Source organism: Herpailurus yagouaroundi, unplaced genomic scaffold (assembly GCF_014898765.1).
Source record: "Herpailurus yagouaroundi ecotype Mexico unplaced genomic scaffold, PumYag 189, whole genome shotgun sequence".
Lineage (NCBI taxonomy): Eukaryota > Metazoa > Chordata > Mammalia > Carnivora > Felidae > Herpailurus > Herpailurus yagouaroundi.
In genome coordinates, this window is record NW_024412420.1 from 16,031,098 (window position 1) to 16,048,263 (window position 17,166).

Sequence of the window (17,166 nt, forward strand, 5' to 3'; positions counted from 1 at the left end):
GCACAAACTGGCAGGTAACATATTCTGCCTGGATATTGATCCTGCCTTCCAGAGGCACATGAGCAGGCACACAAGGCACTTTTTATGGCCTCCGTTGCCTCGTGGTATTATCCCTGGCCCCACTGGCTGATCACATGAACAAAGGTGTTGACCTTCCAAGACAATAAAGACACGGAGGAAGCTGATTTTGCCACAAAGGGCACGCGAAGACATGGGCGTGTTTAGGACAGGCAAAGGCCACGCCCAGAACCCCAGGAAGCTTTATACCCTCCCCTCCCAAGATTGGAAAGCTGAGGATGCACCCAGGCAGGTGGAAAAGGTGAATTCGCACACTGAGCTGGTCTGCCAGCTGGGGGAGGGAATCTCGCTGTGGGAATCTTCTGAACCAGACGCAAGAATTACCCACGGGTACGGGCAGGTAATGGAATTATAACCAAAAATGCCATAGCAAAAATCTTCTTTCAGATAAAAATCAAATTCTCTTTAAGAGCTAAAGTTGTAGTCAGAGTTTCTTATAAGATACAGAATGGGCCAAAAGATTTTTTTTTTTTTAAACCAGTTTCTCCAACACCAGGAAAAACACACCAGTAGGATGGATTTCCTCCTGGATATTTTCACCAAGCTGCTAAAATGGGCAGAGCTTCAGACCCATGGCAAAAGACTCACCTTGACGTGACTGCTCCCCTTACGCTCCAAGTCAGAACCTTGGTTTGTTCAGAGGCTATGGAGTATAAGCACCATCTCCAATCTCATTATCTTCATAGGAAATGGAAGAGATCACAAGGACTGGGGGGCACCTGACACTTTCCCCCACAATGTACATGAAAGGGCAGAGGGACCCAAGCTCCTAAATATATGCCCAGCCAGTTCTGGAGCCAAGGGCGGGTGAGAGAGATAAACAGCAAAATACTAGACTTACTCTGGCTTTTCTCTGCTCTGGACACTAGAAGGCCAGTGGGTACCAAACTTTTTTTTTATCAGAATCACCAGGGCATTTAGAAATAACCCTGACCAACTGAATTAAAATTTCTAAAAGTAGAGTCCAGAAAATGTTTTTAAAGTAAGTTCCCCCAGTGATTCTAGGCAGCCGATTTAAGCACAAGAGCTACAGCTGAGGGCACCTGGGTGGCTCAGTCGGTTGATTGTTGGACTTCGGCTCAGGTCATGATCTTGCAGTTCACGAGTTCGAGCCCCACATCGGACTCTGTGCTCTTCAGCATGGGGCCTGTGCTTTAGGTCTTCTGTCTCCCTCTCTCTCTGCCCCTCTCTCTCTCTCTGCACGCCCTCTCAAAAATAAATAAACATTAAAGAGCTATAGCTGATACAGGAAGGAGGGAGGAATGCCAGAGACAGAAAGGCACCCTTCCAGATCAGTGCCATGGACAACACAGGTGGATCAGACCGTGGGTGGGGACTGATTCCTGGCTTCATGCAACTACTGAAGCTTCTAAGATGCCAGATGCTGCTGCCCTTCACCCTAGCCTCCACTAGATATGTCTCTTCTCTAACCGTGAAGTCACCCACTTCATGCTTTTTGTCCTTCCTGGTAAAAGAGTGAGCAATTCCAGCTGATGGGCGTCTCTCACACTTCCTGTTTGCTTCAGAGACTTCCTCTAGCTGACAGTCCTGGCACAGCCTGGACAGTGAGCTGATTAGGGAAACCAATCAGACTCCGTTGACCAGAGGCTGAGAAGGGCTCACTCAAGGTTAGCCCCTGGGGGGGGGGGGGGGAAGGACGGAGAACCAAGTGACCCTGCCCAGGGCCCCCTAAAAGGTGGTCCTGGCCAGTGACTCTTCAGCTATACCCTAGATGAAAGCATTCCTGAATATCTAACACCACAAGAGCTGGGCAAGAAACGATGAGAGCAGAAGCAATGTGTTAGCCTGCAGAGAATGAAAAGTGGGGCACAGGAGAAGAGGTAGTTAGGTTCAAAGGTGAAGCTAGAAGACACTAAAAAGCTCGAGTCAGCCAGGGAGATGATTTACCCACAGGCTCCAGAACACAGGCCTTCCTCAAAGGGGAAAATCACCACTACCAGCACACAGGACCAGAGGGCAGACTCACAGAAGGACTACCGGGCCTCTGACTGGCTGCAGACTCAGAAGGAAGAAAAATCTGAAGCAACACAAGCCATGAGCCACATGAGGTACCCACTCACCATTCCCCAGCACAGCTCACAGATTAGGACTTGGGAGACTGGTTTACTTAGAGCCTGGCTCCACCGTTTACTAGCCGAGTGACCTTGGCCAAGTCAGACAGGCAACTACTGTCAGCTTCAGTCTCTTATCTACAAAACGGTATTGTTTAATACCAATCGCATGGGGTTGTTGTCAAGGTTAAATGAAACAATGCATAGTTCGAATAACACAGTATTAGGCCGAGGGCGAGGCTCTAGCAAATGACAGGTTTCTTACAGTACTAAGGGCCTAAGTAACTAGTTTTGACTCATTGGTTGCCAAAGCTCGAGGTCCTTGAAGACCTCATCCTCCTCTTTCCAATTACAGAGGAAATGAAGTTGAGGTGAGGTGGCCTGCCTGCAGTCACAGTCAGGTGGTGGCAGAACCCAAGCCCAGGACTTGTAATTCTAGCAGGGCTTCCTCGTCACAGATAGAAAACCCGAGAATATTAACAGTGTCATCACAGCCACTACAAATAACAGGGATTCTATGTACAAATAACAGCCTTCTATGTAGGCTTTAATGGAATATGGCTTTTAACAATGGAAAAATGAGTTTGTATCAAACTGTAAAAAAAAAAAAATACTGCTAGACAGGAATATTTTATATCTTGATTTGGGAGGTAGACACACAGATGTACACAAATGTAAAAATCTATCAAGCTGTCCAAGTGAGATGTATAAATCTTACTACATGTAAGTTACACGTCAATACAGAATGTTTCCGGAATCCAATTTTGCATACAACAGTGAGAAAGTAAAGCTTACAAATGCTATGAAACCATTCTAGCTTCCTTGTATAGAAGATATTTTCTGCCTCCTCTTTAGTATAACAAAATTCAGAATAATAAAGACAATCAAAAAGATGGATGCCTGAATTAGAAGAGGACTAAAAGAGGGGAGCCTGGCTGCCTCAGTCAGAGGAGCATGTGACTCTTGATCTCGGGGTTGGGAGTTTGAGCCCCATGCTGGGTGTGGAGATTGCTTAAATAAATAAACACAAAAAAAAAAAAACAAAAAAAAAATAGAGGGGGTGTCTGGGTGGCTCAGACAGTTAAGCGTCCGATTCTTGGTTTTGACTCGGGTCATGATCTCACAATTCATGAGTTCAAGCCCCGCATCTGGCTCTGTGCTGACTGTGCAGAGCCTGCTTGGGATTTTCTCTCTCTCCCTCTCTCTCTGCCCCTCCCCAACGAACGCATGTGCTCATGCTCTCTCTCTCAAAATAAATAAACGTAAAAAAAAATATAGAGGGCAGAGAAAGAACAAAAGTACCCAGCTAACAAGGCACAAGCTAATAGGATTCAATACAAATAGGACTGCTACACACATACTAAGAATATATTTGTACTTAACTGTGGGCTGAAGAATTTTAAAGTTGCTTAAAGCTTCATAATAAAAAGGGAAGGTGACATTTATGTCTTTTCAGTGAGCAGAAAGGTTACCACAGTGACGCTGTGCACTCTCCAATCAGTCCAGAGGGAGTCTGCAGAGTCTGCAGGGTTTAGGGGGTGCAGGCTGGGGGATGGAATCAAACAGAGGGGCATCTTCCCGTGTGACCAGTACTATGGGATTGCAACACAGAGGACCTGTGTCCCACCTGGAGGATAACAGAGGAATCTTGGCCCTGGAAGCCAGAGGCTTAGAAGGCCAGGTTGAGATTTGGGGAGAACGCTGATGGGGTGTGTCAGGCCAGGGCTGGGGCCCCTCATCCCACCACAAAGTAGGGGATTCAGGATCAGGAGAGCTGGCAGCAGGGGAGGAAGGGGTGCCGCGTTTACATAGTCACAGTAAGAGGACTGCCTTTCCAGGGGGAAGGGAAGGAAAGCATCCCAGAGAGCTGCCCAGGGTGAGCTGCGCCCCCTACCACTGCAAGATGCCCTTGAATCTGCCCAAGCCCTTAATCCATCTCCCTTAACTGGGATCAGTTTCAGCTCACTCCCCTTTCAACGAGAACTCTGCTGGGGCTGGCTGCCTGGACTTCCCCACCACAACGGGGCCCTGACACTGTCCACAGGGGCTCCTACTGGAGCCACTAACAGCACTAACATCTGCAAAAGGGGCCAGGGTGCAGGAGCTCCAGGAGTCTGAAACGCTAGAGGCACATGACTAAGCGGTCCTTTCCACTCTCCAGGCAGAACCGGGCTCCACAGCCCTTTCTCCTGGGCAGGAAGATGCCAAGGTGAGTGAGGCGGAAGCCACCCTTGAGGGACAGATCCCCAGCTTCCTAGAGCCCTGCCCCATTAAGAACATCAAGAAAGCCTTCCCTGAGCTTCGCGCTGCTTTCTTGGCTCTCGACAACAGACGATCCTGAGAAGCTGACAGAAGCAGACTCAGCGCTAACTTTCAGGCAGAGGATGGAAACCTCCAGCCCCTGTGCCTATAGGGAGGATGACTGATGGGGGCCGGGCCGGGGGGGGGGGGGGGGAACATCACATATCTGCTGACACAGCTTGGTCACTGTGGGCTGCCTGTACTGTCCACAGAAGGGCCCCAGGAATCATGGGTAGCTCTGAGAGCTACCCATGGGGAGCTCATTCACTGGTCGTGCTGGCCAACAGAGCCAGACTTTCGGGCGGCAGGTAGTGAGGAAGGCCAGACAGACAGGGGACCACCTGCGGCTGCACCAGGCAAAACTCGTCCTGTCTCCTGACCCTAAGAGGCACTAGGGGCCCTAGGTGCTGACACTGACACTCCTAAGAGACTATTCTCCCTAAGGGGACCCAATCTCCCAACTCAGCACACCCCAGTCGGCAAGGTTGCGGTGGACCCTCTGGCCCCAACGGGGCAGCTAAGAAGTCTCAAGCAAAAGCTGGATTGAAGTTTGGTACCTTCTGCGACACAAATCCACACGCAGCTAGCTACAAGATGTGGTGGGAAAAGGACTGAAGCAGAGCAGTGGCTCACGGGCCACCACCCTGCTCTTCACTTGCTAGTGCCAGAGAGAGGATGCGAAGAGAGCCCGCCAAGGCACAGGTTCTTCCCTGCTGTGATCCCAGGACAGAGAGCGAGTTACGTCAAAGCCAGTGAGTTCAGACATGGGAGCCCTGCTGACCCACAAGCCTCACAACTACCCTGTATTTGTTCTGCTGATGCAGTTACTTAATTAATCAATTAATTAATTAATTTACTTACTTATTAATTATTTAAAAAAATTTTTTTAGTGTTTATTTTTGAGATTGAGCAGGGGAGGGGCAGAGACAGAGGGAGACACAGACCCGAAGTAGGCTCCAGGCTCCAAGCTGTCCGCACAGAGCCTGACACGGGGCTCAAACTCACGAACCATGAGATCATGACCTGAACCAAAGTTGGATGCTTAACTGACTGAGCCACCCAGGCGCCCTCATGCAGTTACTATTTACTTAGGACAGTTCTAGCTGGGATCTCAGCAACGCAGAGCCCGTCTTCCCCTCTGGCTCTGGAGGGTCTCTTCGGGGGCCAGGAGCACCAGCCGGGCCAGCTGCCACTTCTGCTCCTGCCACATGCCCAGAAAGATGCCAAGAACCTCTGCTGAATGTCAGGGTCATCAGCCACACCTGTTTGTTGGGCTACTCATACCAACAAGTGACCAGCAACTGACATCCCTCACAAACCCTTCCTGTCTTTACCAAAAAAATGAAAACAAAAGAAAGGCAAGTGAATTCACTGCCCTCAGCTCCTAAATAGACAGCAGAGGGCAGAGACCGTGTTTGAGAAGTAAATGGGGAAAAGAGAATCAGGTATCAGACACCAGCAAACCAAATTCCTCTTGCTCAGACACCACATACACTGTGGTTCAGAGGCCGCCCAACTAACAAGAAACAAGGTCAAAGTTCCCACTGTGAGATCTGAGGGACGAAGGCAACTCTCAAGAGCCTGGATACAAAGCACAGTATTTTAGGCGGGCTTTTTCTTTCTTTTTTTTAAACATTTATTATTTTTGAGAGAGAGAGAGAGAGAGAGAGAGAGCAGGAGAGGGGCAGAAAGAGGGGGGGTAGAGAGGATCCCAAGCAGGCTCTATGCTGACGGGAGCAAGCCTGATGCGAGGCTCAAACTCAGGAACCCGAGATCATGACCTGAGCCAAAGTCGGACACTCAACCCACTGAGCCACCCAGGCGCCCCTGACTTTTTCTTCCTTAATCTTTGCTGAACAAAATGCAGAAAGAGTGCCAGGTGAAGAAACCAAGCAATGAATGAGTCTAAACAAGTTTCAATGAATGAGTTCTACTTCTACTTCCATGGCCCCAAATTATCATAAGACTGGTACAGGTGGCAAGAGGTTGGAGAACTTGGGGGCTTGAGATGAGGAGTGAAGAGGGTAGAGAAATTAAGGGCACTGTTACAGATGAAAAGGAGCACACAACAACATTCTCCAAGGCTGCACTACGGGTTTCCTTTGTTTTAACAGCACATGATATCAAGCCAGACACACAGTAGGTGCTCGTAAACACAGTCTGCAATACACACACAGTAGGTGGTGAACGGAGCTGCAATACAGGCCTGGTTGGGTCTGGCAAGTGATGCGGCAGCCGAAGGCTTAAATCCACATCCACCTGCCAGGCTGCTCACACCCCATCACAAGCCACAGCCCAGCCCAGCCCAGCCAAGGAACCTCTTTACTACCTCAGACAGGACCTCTTAGGTTCCTTCTGCATAGGGGCTAAGAGCACAAGTCTTGGAGTCAGACCAACTCCAGTTCAAGTCCCGGAGCCACCACGTACTGGGGTGACCTGGTGTTGTCACTGGACCCATTTTCCGATACATAAGCTAGAAAGACTAATGCCCATCTCCCAAGGCTGCTGGGAAGAGGATACACGTGAGACTTGGCAGAGGGCCTGGCTCCGAGCAAGCCCTTCATAAATGTTCCTGGGGCGGGGAAGCCCCTGACCCTGGAGTTCCCTACGAAGGAAGGAGATCCTCAATCAGTATGTTCACTCCCTGTTCACACGTTCCTTCTGCTTACAGTCTCCTTGGACCCCATTCTTCAATGTCCCTCATTTGGAGAGAATGCTGAACACATCGACTACGGTCTGAATGTCTGTGCCCCCCCCCCCCCACCGCCGTGTTCATACGTTGAAATCCTAACCCCAATGTGATGGTATCTGGAGGTGATTAAGCCATGCGGGCAGCACGCTCATGATTGGGATTAGTGCCCTTTTAAAGGAGGCTCCAGAGAGCTCCCTTGCCCCTCCAGCCATGTGAGGACATGGAGAGAAGCTGGCCTGGAAGAGGGCCTTCACCACAGCCCAACCATGCTGGCTGCCCCTCTAATCTTGGACTTCCGGCCTCTAGAACTGTGAGAAATAAATGTCCTTGTTTATAAGCCGGGCAGTCTGTGGCATTTGGGTATGGCAGCCTGAACAGACTAAGACGGCGACTTTTAACAGTGTCCTAGAAAAAGGACCAGTTCACCCTTGATGTCCTGTGTCCTGTCAATAACCCTCACCCTGTATTCTCTGGAGACTGGCTTCCAAAGCCACAAGAATGGAGAGGGGACCACCACTATCCGGAAAAATCAGCAGGGTTGAACTCTCAAACAGGTAAACAATAACCCCTTAAAAAAAAAAAAAGAAAAGAAAGAAAAAGCCCCACAAGAGAAAGCATCTCAAAGCCCAAATGCCCTTCCTTCCATTTCAAAGCCTCTTTCAGGAAAGGGAAGAAGTAGTTCAGTTGTGGAGGGGGGGGGGAGGGGGCAGGACTAGGACAGCTGACAAAGAAACCAGAGTTCCTTTTAAAGAACCAGGCTGGAAATGCTAGAGGTTTGGAAATTGGCGTCATTAATCACCACGGCCTCTGAGCAGCTCAGAGAGCAATGTGATGACTCGGAGAGCAGCCAGGGTGAGGAAGGCCACCCACGCCCTCCCCCACTCCCGGGATGCTCTGACAGAGCCACCTGAAGAGGACACACAGGCAGCTAGGAATAGAAGACTAGAGGCTTGTAAACCAACTCCTGTTAAGATCCCAAGTTAGTGTTGCCTGGCTCAAGTTACACATCTTCAGAGGGCTGACAGTACAACAGAAGGATTTAAGCAAGCTATTCAATGATTCAGGATCACAGCTCAAAGTGACAGCCTGCCCTGGGCCTGCCTAGAGCCACAAACCCTCCCAAAGGGGAGGTCTGTTCTTGAATGGCAGCAAAACAACACTGGCCCAGGCCACAGGGACTCCCTTCTAAGGCCGAGTTCTGGAAGGTCTGGCTGGAGCACTTGGCACCTGAAATAGAGGACAGTCTTGTATCTTATCTTCCTAAATGGATAGTGAACTCCGGAGCAAACACCAAATCTGACCATTCGGGGATCAGTCAAGTTGTTGGATCAGTCAAAACATCAGGCAGGGGTACAAGAAGTATGAATGGGTGAGTCGAGAAGCAACAGCCTGCTCCTGGGGTCAACTGCCAGGAGTCTCCCACACACATTTCCCAGGGGCATCTTCACCTTGTTGAACTCTGGTGTCTTCAGTGACTAACCAGCAAGACAAGAAACGAATTGAACCCAGCCACACAGGTCCATATCAACATACTTAGAGGAAACAGGTGCTAAAAAAAAGGCAGTGGTCTTGAAGAGATAGCCGATTCTAGGACTGGGGCAGGAAATATGCAAGGTGAGCCTGGAGCATCTAGTAGTGGCGAAAAATAAAGAAGTGCTCAAAAGGGGCACCTGGGTGGCTCTGTGGTCAAGTGTCTGACTTCGGCTCCAGTCATGATCTCGAGGTTCATGAGTTCGAGCCCCGCATCTGGTTCTGTGCTGACAGCCCGGAGCCTGGAGCCTGCTTCGGATTCTGTGTCTCCCTCTCTGCCCCTGCCCCACTCCCACTCTGTTTGTCTCTCTCAAAAATAAACATTCAAAAAAAAAGTGCTCAAAAAATGAACCCCCCCACCCCAATGATGGGGTGGGTCAAAGGGACCTGAGAGACCTCCCAGTGACCAGACCTGGAACAATCTGAGCAATAAAATAAAGTAGTACTGGATTACAAACCAAAATATAAATATCCATGAGTCCATACTGTTATAAATAAATGAATAAATGGGGGCGCCTGGGTGGCTCAGTCGGTTAAGCATCCAACTCTTAATCTCAGCTCAAGTCATGATCTCACGGTTTGTGGGATCGAGCCCTGCATCGGGCTCTGTGCTTAAGTGCAGAGACTGCCTGGGATTCTTCCTCTCCATTACTCTCTCTCTGCCCCTCTCCTGCTCACTCTCTCTCTCTCTCTCAAAATAAGTAAATTAATTAAATTTAAAAAAAAGAATAAAGAACTGAGGGACAACAAACAAATCTCTCCTATTCCAGAATTCCAAATAATTCACGTAGATACACTGCCCTCGAGGAGAGAGGCACAGTCCCCCACTCGAGTGTGCGCTATACATAATGACCTCCTTCCAAAGAGGACAGTACAGAAAGGGGAGGGGAGACAGCGACTTTCCAGTGGAGAGACCTGACGAACATCACCTCAGCCAGGTGACCAAGGCTGACATCAACAGAGATAAGTCACGTTAACTGCATGTACTCTTGGTGTGTGATGAAAGCAGCACTTTACCTGTGTGGTCTTCCTTCCCCTGACTCATAACCCCAGTATAATCATGAAGAAAACATTAGACGAATCCCAACCGAAAACACACTAAAAAATACCTGAGCAGTATTCCTCAAGATGGTCAAGCTCATCAAAAACAAGGAAAGCCTAAGAAACTGGCTCAGCCAAGAGGAGCCTAAGAAGACACGCCAACTAAATGCAATGTGGTGTCCGGATGGGATCTTGGAACAGAGAAAGGACCTTAGATAAAAGCGAAAGGAATCTGAGTGAGGTGCAGACCTTTCACGAACAATTACGTATCAAAATTGGTTCACTCAGTGTGACAAATGTGCAATACTGATGTAAGAGGTTAATAGTAGCAGAAAGTGAGCATGAGAAAACTGAAAGCTGTGCTACCTATGAAGTTTTTCTAAAACTATTCTGAAATAAAGTTAATTAAAAAAAAAAAAAAAAGGCAGTGGCTCTTATTGTGGCAAAATGAGATCCAAGGACACCAGTGACCATGAACTCATGTTCCTAAGACAAGTGAACTCTCCACGGAGCCACACTGAGGGGTGCATGGGAAGAGGGGTGGCAGGAGCCGCATCAGTGGTCCCGAGGTGCCCCACCCCACAGGCACAGGGCCTGAGAGTTTGAAGGCCATGGGAGTAGGTCACAGAGGGAAGGCTGCTCTCACCACTCCTGTCCACACAGCTGCTGGTGCCACTTTCTTAAGATCTCCCCCCTTCACGAATGAGCCCATGCAGATGTGCAAAGCAGCAGCCCCGCGTCAGAGGTGAAGTCACCCCCAGTGATCTTGCTGAGTCCCAGCCTGCCATTGGTGCCACCTCGCCACAAGCAGCCACCGAAGCACAGCTACTGGGTACACGTGCTGCAGAAGGTGGCCAGCGGAACTGTGGATGGCCAAAGCCATGGCCGCCTATCCCCATGAAACCCTTCACTGGAAAGGTTGGAGACTGGGAGATGGCAACCCTCTGGAAATTTAGTCTGTGACCTGTCCCCACCCCCATGTCATCTGCACTGTAACATTCATCCCATTCACCTGTTTGCTCTCCTGCGTGTGAGCAACTTGTTGGAGGACAGGCCAAAGATATGGGCCAGGCTTCGGGATCCACACTGTGTGAGCTCAGAAAGTGTGTGTTAAAAGACGTGGGCAGACATGTGCTTCAAGGGCACCTATGAATGTCTGCCCTCTTCTTTAACAACCCCAGCAGGGGACCTTCCATGATGGGGACCATGGGAGGCCTGGACACACAGATAAAACAGGACATGACCCTTCCAGGGCTCAGGCACTAGACAAGGGGTACTAAGACCAAAGTGCAGGGAGGGGAAAAGCCCTCAGCCTAGAGGAAGGGAAGGCTTCACAGAGGAAGTGATGTTCCAACGGCCAACTGCGCTTTAAGAGGAAAAGTCAGGAAATGTGCCTCGGAGGCAGGTGAGGTGGAGAAGAGCCTTGGAGGCACAGGGAGGAGCACACAGCCCAGAAATGGGACAAGAGGGGTATCCAAGCACAGACTCGATTCTGACCCGACTGGGAGTTCCCCACCATAACGAGGGGATTAAACACAGTACCACCCTCCTGGGGTTGTCAGGAGGATTAAGGAGTCAGGACATATGAATGGCTAAAAAGGGCGTAGCAAAGCTCAAAAAGTTGCGTTTTTACTTGTATTATTATTCCAATATCAGGAGACGGGGTATTTAATCTGAGAACTACTCTCTTAAAATACCAGGCTATTAATGTGGAAGACTCCTTAAGATATATTCCAATTCTCTGCCATGACTCTTGGAAGCACTATTACCTGGACTTGGTGACATCCCAGTTTATAAATCCTATCCTACAAGGCACCTCAGGTCATGATCTCAGGTCAAGATCTCAGCTCAGGTCATGATCTCAAGGTTATGAGTTGGATCCCTGCATCAGGCTCTGTGTTGATGGCATGGAGCCTGCTTGTGATTCTCTCTCCCTCTCTGCCCCTCCCCTGCTCATGTTCTTTCTTTCTCTCTCTCTCTCTCTCTCTCTCTCTCTCAAAATAAATAGATAAACTTAAAAAAAAAAAAGTATTATAAATCCTACCTGAAGCAGTGCTTCTCAAATAGCCCCAACAAAAGCACCCCTGATTAAAGTCAGGGGAGAGGAAATGCAAAACTCCAGGAATCTGGGAATCGAACCCAAAGCAGCCTGCCACAAACAAAATATTGTCTTTAAGTTTCTTGTTAGCTTAAACTCATGTAAACTTTGCATTCCAATCTGTAATAGATCCATGACTGTTTTAATACAAAAATGCTTAAAACTAAGATGGAAGTGCTTAGAAGATGCAAAGACCCCTCTTAGTCGGTGGCTTGGACTACCCACAGCACAGGACCCCTGCAGGGTCCAAGAACCCCAGATGAAGAAGCACAGTCATGGCCTTAGCATTCTCTTCTGCAAAATGGGATTCTGACCGGTATCTGTGAGATCAGACAACATGTGAAACCATGAAGCAGAGCGCCAGGCGACACAGCAACACTTGGTACAAATGCTGAAGCAGAATCTTCGGGATGAATTATAATGTGCCTTCGAAACCCCACTGATCCATAAAATTGCTATTTGTGGGTATCTGGCACTCCTGTGCCAGGCACCGGACTAGCTCCTCTACCCTGTTTCTAATTCTGCAAAATACTTCGTATCCCCATTTTACTGGAAGAAACAGAGGCTCAACAAGATCAAGTCACAAGTCCAAGGCCAGGCGACTGGTAAGTGGGGGAGTCCAGACAACAACTCAGCTCTGGCTGACTCTATAAAGCTGTGCTTTCCACCCTACCGTAACACCTCTCTGTTTACTGGGCAAGGCTCAGAAGAAGGATGTTTCTAAGAAGGACTTGCTTCGTGGGGCTGAATTTGAATTTTGACCTTGCTGTTTCCATGTAAATTCTAGTGAAAGGAGCTACTGGTGGACAGCCACATTCTTCCCACCCGCAAGCAGAAAGGGGAATCAGGGGGTGAAGCAGAAGCCGCGCTGCTGGCTCCCAACACCCATAACCCGGCCCAGAGAGACCCCTGAGCCCACTCACTTTTACTTTCATTTTCTAGCCATCACGACTTTCCCAGAAGTGAATGCTACAGATGTCAGCAAACTCCCGCCCCGAAGAGTACTGACTTGGGACTCATAACTACCATGGTCCCCAGAGGCCGAGGAGATGGGGGTCATGGAGGATAGGAAGGTGGTGTGGGGGTGGGGAAAAAAACAGAAGCAGAGGAGGGCATCAATGAAACGGACGCTGAAGGGTCTGCAGTGGGACCCCTGCCTGCTCACCCTGCGTGCCCATTCCTTGAAGCAGCCCGAAGAAGGGCCCACTCTTAGGGAAAAAGAGGCACGTGGATTCCTAAATCCCAAGCCCCGGTTCTACCACCTTCTAACCAGATGACCTAAGGCTAGCTACTTTAAATTCCTTCAGCATCATCTCTAAAATGGAGATACAAAATCTCATGATCTCCCAGGACTCTTGTAAGGAACAGGTATGAAAAGAACTTTGTTTCTTGGGAGGATCATGTGTGAAAAAACCCTGCAGCTTTAAAATGATTTCTAAAAATCCATCGTTCCCACCTCTCCATTGCATGAAGGCAGAAAAGGCCAACTAGTTGAAAGAGGCAAGAGAGGAGAGGCTTCTGTGGCACACAGAGCCCTTCCTCTTTTTGCCAAGCAATGTCAGATCTCTGCTTGGACTCTACAATCCCTGGATACCGGAAGCGGCTGCCTGACTACCGGGGGCACTGATGCCTTCCACATCTCTCTGAAAGGGAGAGCTTCTCCTTCAAAAACCTGTTTCAGAATTCTGGCCGGGAGAGCATGTCCAGACAAAGAGGGTCCCCTCAGAAGGCTGGCAGCCTCATCCTGTGACTCTCAAAGAGTTCCAGAAACCACAACCCTCGACAGGCGAGATAAGTTTGGTCAGAGACCGATGGCCAGTGAGCAGTCAGGCCTCTCCAGCCCTGCCCCTCAGAGGCACAGGCTGACCAGATTAGAGAAACTAGACTGGCCACAGAAGTCTCCAATAACCTTCCAAAGAAGACCACACTAGTGGTCCAACTGTTGACCCCAATAAGGTAGGCTTTTTTGTTGTCCAATAAAAAACGAAATGAGTGCATCCCAGGTCTAGCTCAAAAGTTTGTAGGAGTGAGACACTGGTGACTGACTGTCCAGAAGAAGTCAGAAAAGGTCTCAAGGCAAAAAAAAAAAAAAAAAAAAAACAAAAACGATTAGCACCTGTAAGGGCAGTAAAGACGGTGCAGAACACTGAAGAGCTACAGAAATTCCCAAAGACTGCATGGCCTTTCCTCCCTTCCTCGGATGTGATAGCAAGGGTCAGTCATGGCCTCAAAGAGTCAGGCTACTCTCGTTAAGGTACAGTCTTGGCCTGTACTTTGGCCACATAACAAAGAACCTCCCAGGCTGGTCTGAGACAACAGCCATTTCACACACCTAAGTCCCAAGCACTAGACAAGGATCAGATGTCAGTACAGGCTGCCTCTTGGAAAGGCTGGGGGGAATCAGCCCTTTCTGGCATGTATGGGAATCCCTTGGGCTACAAAAATCAGCACATCAAGAAGCCAGAGGTGCCACTGTGCTCTCACCTTGCTCCTCTATAATCTACAATTTGTCCAAGCCCAGAAGGGACTAGAGAGGCCCTAGGACTAGAGTGGCATAGACCTGTTGATCAAGGAGATGTGTGTGTGTTTGAGAGTGGGAAAGAGATGAGCCAGGACCCTTTGATTCCAGATTCTTAATTTTTGGTCTTTTCCCTCCGCCCTAAAGACCAACAGACAGCAGTCCTAGGAGGAGCAGTCCCTCTGAAGCAGCTTGGAAACCACTCACGTGCTCTGGGAGGACAGGGCTGAGCCTGGAGCAAGGGGGAGGGGGAGAGGGGGGAGAGAAAGAAGATAATGAATGGGCAGATCCACCCAGATCTGTGATCTGTAGCTAGGATTAAGCAAACCTCAGCTAAATTTTTCAGAGGCAGGAAGAGAAATACACTCAGAAAACACAACTAGGGAACAATATAACTAGAGGACAGATATGGGGGTGGAGGGGGCAAGACAAGAAGGCAGTTCATCCCTAAAAAGTGGCCAAGACTTCAAATTCTGCTGAGATCCTGGCTGGCTCCCTGGCTCGAGGAAAGAGGGGAAGGGAGGAGCTATGGGAGCCTGTGAGAGTGGAACGCTGTCACCCAGGACCCCTCCGCCCCCCCCCCCCCCCCCCCCCCCCCCCCAGGAAATCGAGATAAAATTTCCCTAGGGCTGGAGGGGACAACTGTTTTTGTGGGACGGTGTGGGCCGGCGGGGAGGAAAACCGCGACAGACAGCACTCCTCGCCACCTCTATAGAGAAGGAAGACCGCCTCCTTCATACCTAGCAAAGATTCCTCCAGTTCTGGGAGCAGAGGGAGCAGAATTTGGGGTCTCTCTCTCCCACAACTGGACTGGACAGGCCAGAGGAGAGCCCTGGGGGTGTCCCAAGGCTCATAAAGGGCCGGTTAGAGTGGGTAAGAAGGGCCCCCCTTTGGCCCGACGCCTGGGGAGCCCCTTAAGAGGGGGCTACGGGTCGGGGGAGGGGTCACTATCCCCCTAAGCCGGGGTTGGGCGGGAGGAAGTGCTGCCCCGAAGAGGGTTCAACGCGAACGAGACACTGGGTCGCGGGACAGGCACACTCACGGCGGCTCCGGGGCGGCGGCGTTACTTGGGGCCGGGGCTCGGACAGGCTCCGCTCCTCTCCCCCCGGCGGTGTCCCAGGCTCCGGCCTCCACTTCCGCCTTTCAGCCGCTCCGGATCCGGATCTCCACCTCAGACCCGCCCCTCAATACTCCTAGGTGACTGACAGGGCGGAGAGACCAATGGGAGGCACTCTTGACCGATTTACAGGCGACGCCTGTGGGGGGCACGGGCGAGGCGGGAGAGCGCGCGCGAGGGACGGCGGGACTTGTAGTTCAGAGAACTGGGAGGAGCCGGTGGCCGCCTGGGACTTAGGGTTAGGGTGGAGCCCGCTGCCGGCGAGGCGGAGCCCGGCCGGGAAAATTTTAAAGCCAGGGCTGCCAAACGCGTCACCCTGGGTTCCAGGAGCCCCGAGGGGAGGCGGGTGGCAGAGCGCTGGAAGAGGGCAGACGACTGTGTGAGCAGAATTGGGAAAGGAAAAATATGGTGTGAATGAATAATGCACATGAGGCCGCAGTCCTGAGCACTGGCTAAACCGGAGAAGCCTCTGTCTGCACAGAGCTGCCAAGTCAGCTCTGGGAGCCCGACTGTTGGGGACATTCTGTAATGAGGAAGGTGACGGAAGTGCTATAGGAAGGGTTCTCTGGAGGTGAACCAGAGAGATCAAAAGGAGAGCTCCTGCCACTGCTCAGCCGTAAGCCAGGACCCTCCTCCTTTGGCTGAACATCAAGACACACCAGGATCACCTCTACCTCTGCCTCCCCCGACCCCGACCCCGACCCCGACCCCAAACCAGCTCCTGTCTCTGATGCCAAATATGGAGCCGGACTACTTCTGCTTTGGCTCTCCCCATCCATAAATACAGATTAGAACCATTTCTGTTTGCCTCCCCCACCTTGACCTCCATATGGATCAGGACTATTTCTATTTTTCTTTTTTCTTTTCTTCTTTCTTTCTTTCTTTTCTTCTTTCTTTGCTTCCCTTAATGTGGATTAGGACCACTTCTGTCTCCGCCCACCCCCCTCCCCCAACACGGACCCGTCTCTCCTCTGCGTTTGCATCCCACTCCCAGGAATACTACTCAAAACTTGTATGGAATCAAAGCTCAGTCCAGAGACAGCTGTGGGCGTTGTTCCTGTGACACCTGCTGACACCAATCATACTTTGGAGCCTGAGCTGAAGAATCAACCTGTCTGGGACCGCCTGCCGCAAAACTGCCCACACCTAGTTCCATCTGGTCACCAGAGCGCCGCTTTCTAACAATAGCCGTAACCCCCATTTCCCCACCCCTGCATCCCTGCAGTGATCATCTGAGAAGTGAAAGCTAAGAGGGAAGAGAGGACTTAAGAGAGCAAAGGAGACGGGCAGAGTGGAATTCCTAGCAGGTTCTTGGCTAGTGACAAGCTTTTCCCCCCAGACCCTGCTGTACCTAGCCTGTAACAGGTACAGGGTTGGTTATACAAGATCAGTGGGGCGTCCCACTGGCTACCTTTCCAGAGCTGGAGGTGGGTCTGAGTCAGGACTCTGTGCCTCTCGCACACTGTGTCTGAATCTGTGGCTGTCATGGGTGGGAGGAGGAGGGGTATAACGGGCCCGCAGTGACTCATTAAGGTTTCTACCTCATCCCTGGGGCTTCTGGTGGCGTGAATGTGGTGCCAAGTTGATTGCTCGGCGCCTTTGCCCTTCCTAGAGACAGCAACAGGGCCCTGGGGTGCGGTGGGGAGTGACTGCCCTGTAGGCTCCTCCAAAGCCCTGGAGCTCTCAGACCAACCCCCAGAAACAGCCAGAGCCAACAAC

At 50.5% G+C, this 17,166-nt stretch overlaps 1 protein-coding gene across 1 annotated transcript in view; it reads right to left on the minus strand.

Moving 5' to 3' along the window:
• The window catches only part of RAB5C (RAB5C, member RAS oncogene family), a 26,666-nt gene extending 11,194 nt beyond the window's left edge, over positions 1–15,472 (minus strand). The window contains exon 1 of the mRNA XM_040497578.1: positions 15,373–15,472. The gene's annotated coding sequence lies outside the window, so the exon portion shown is untranslated. The remainder of the gene's footprint in view (positions 1–15,372) is intronic.
• Between the last annotated feature and the right edge of the window lie 1,694 nt (positions 15,473–17,166).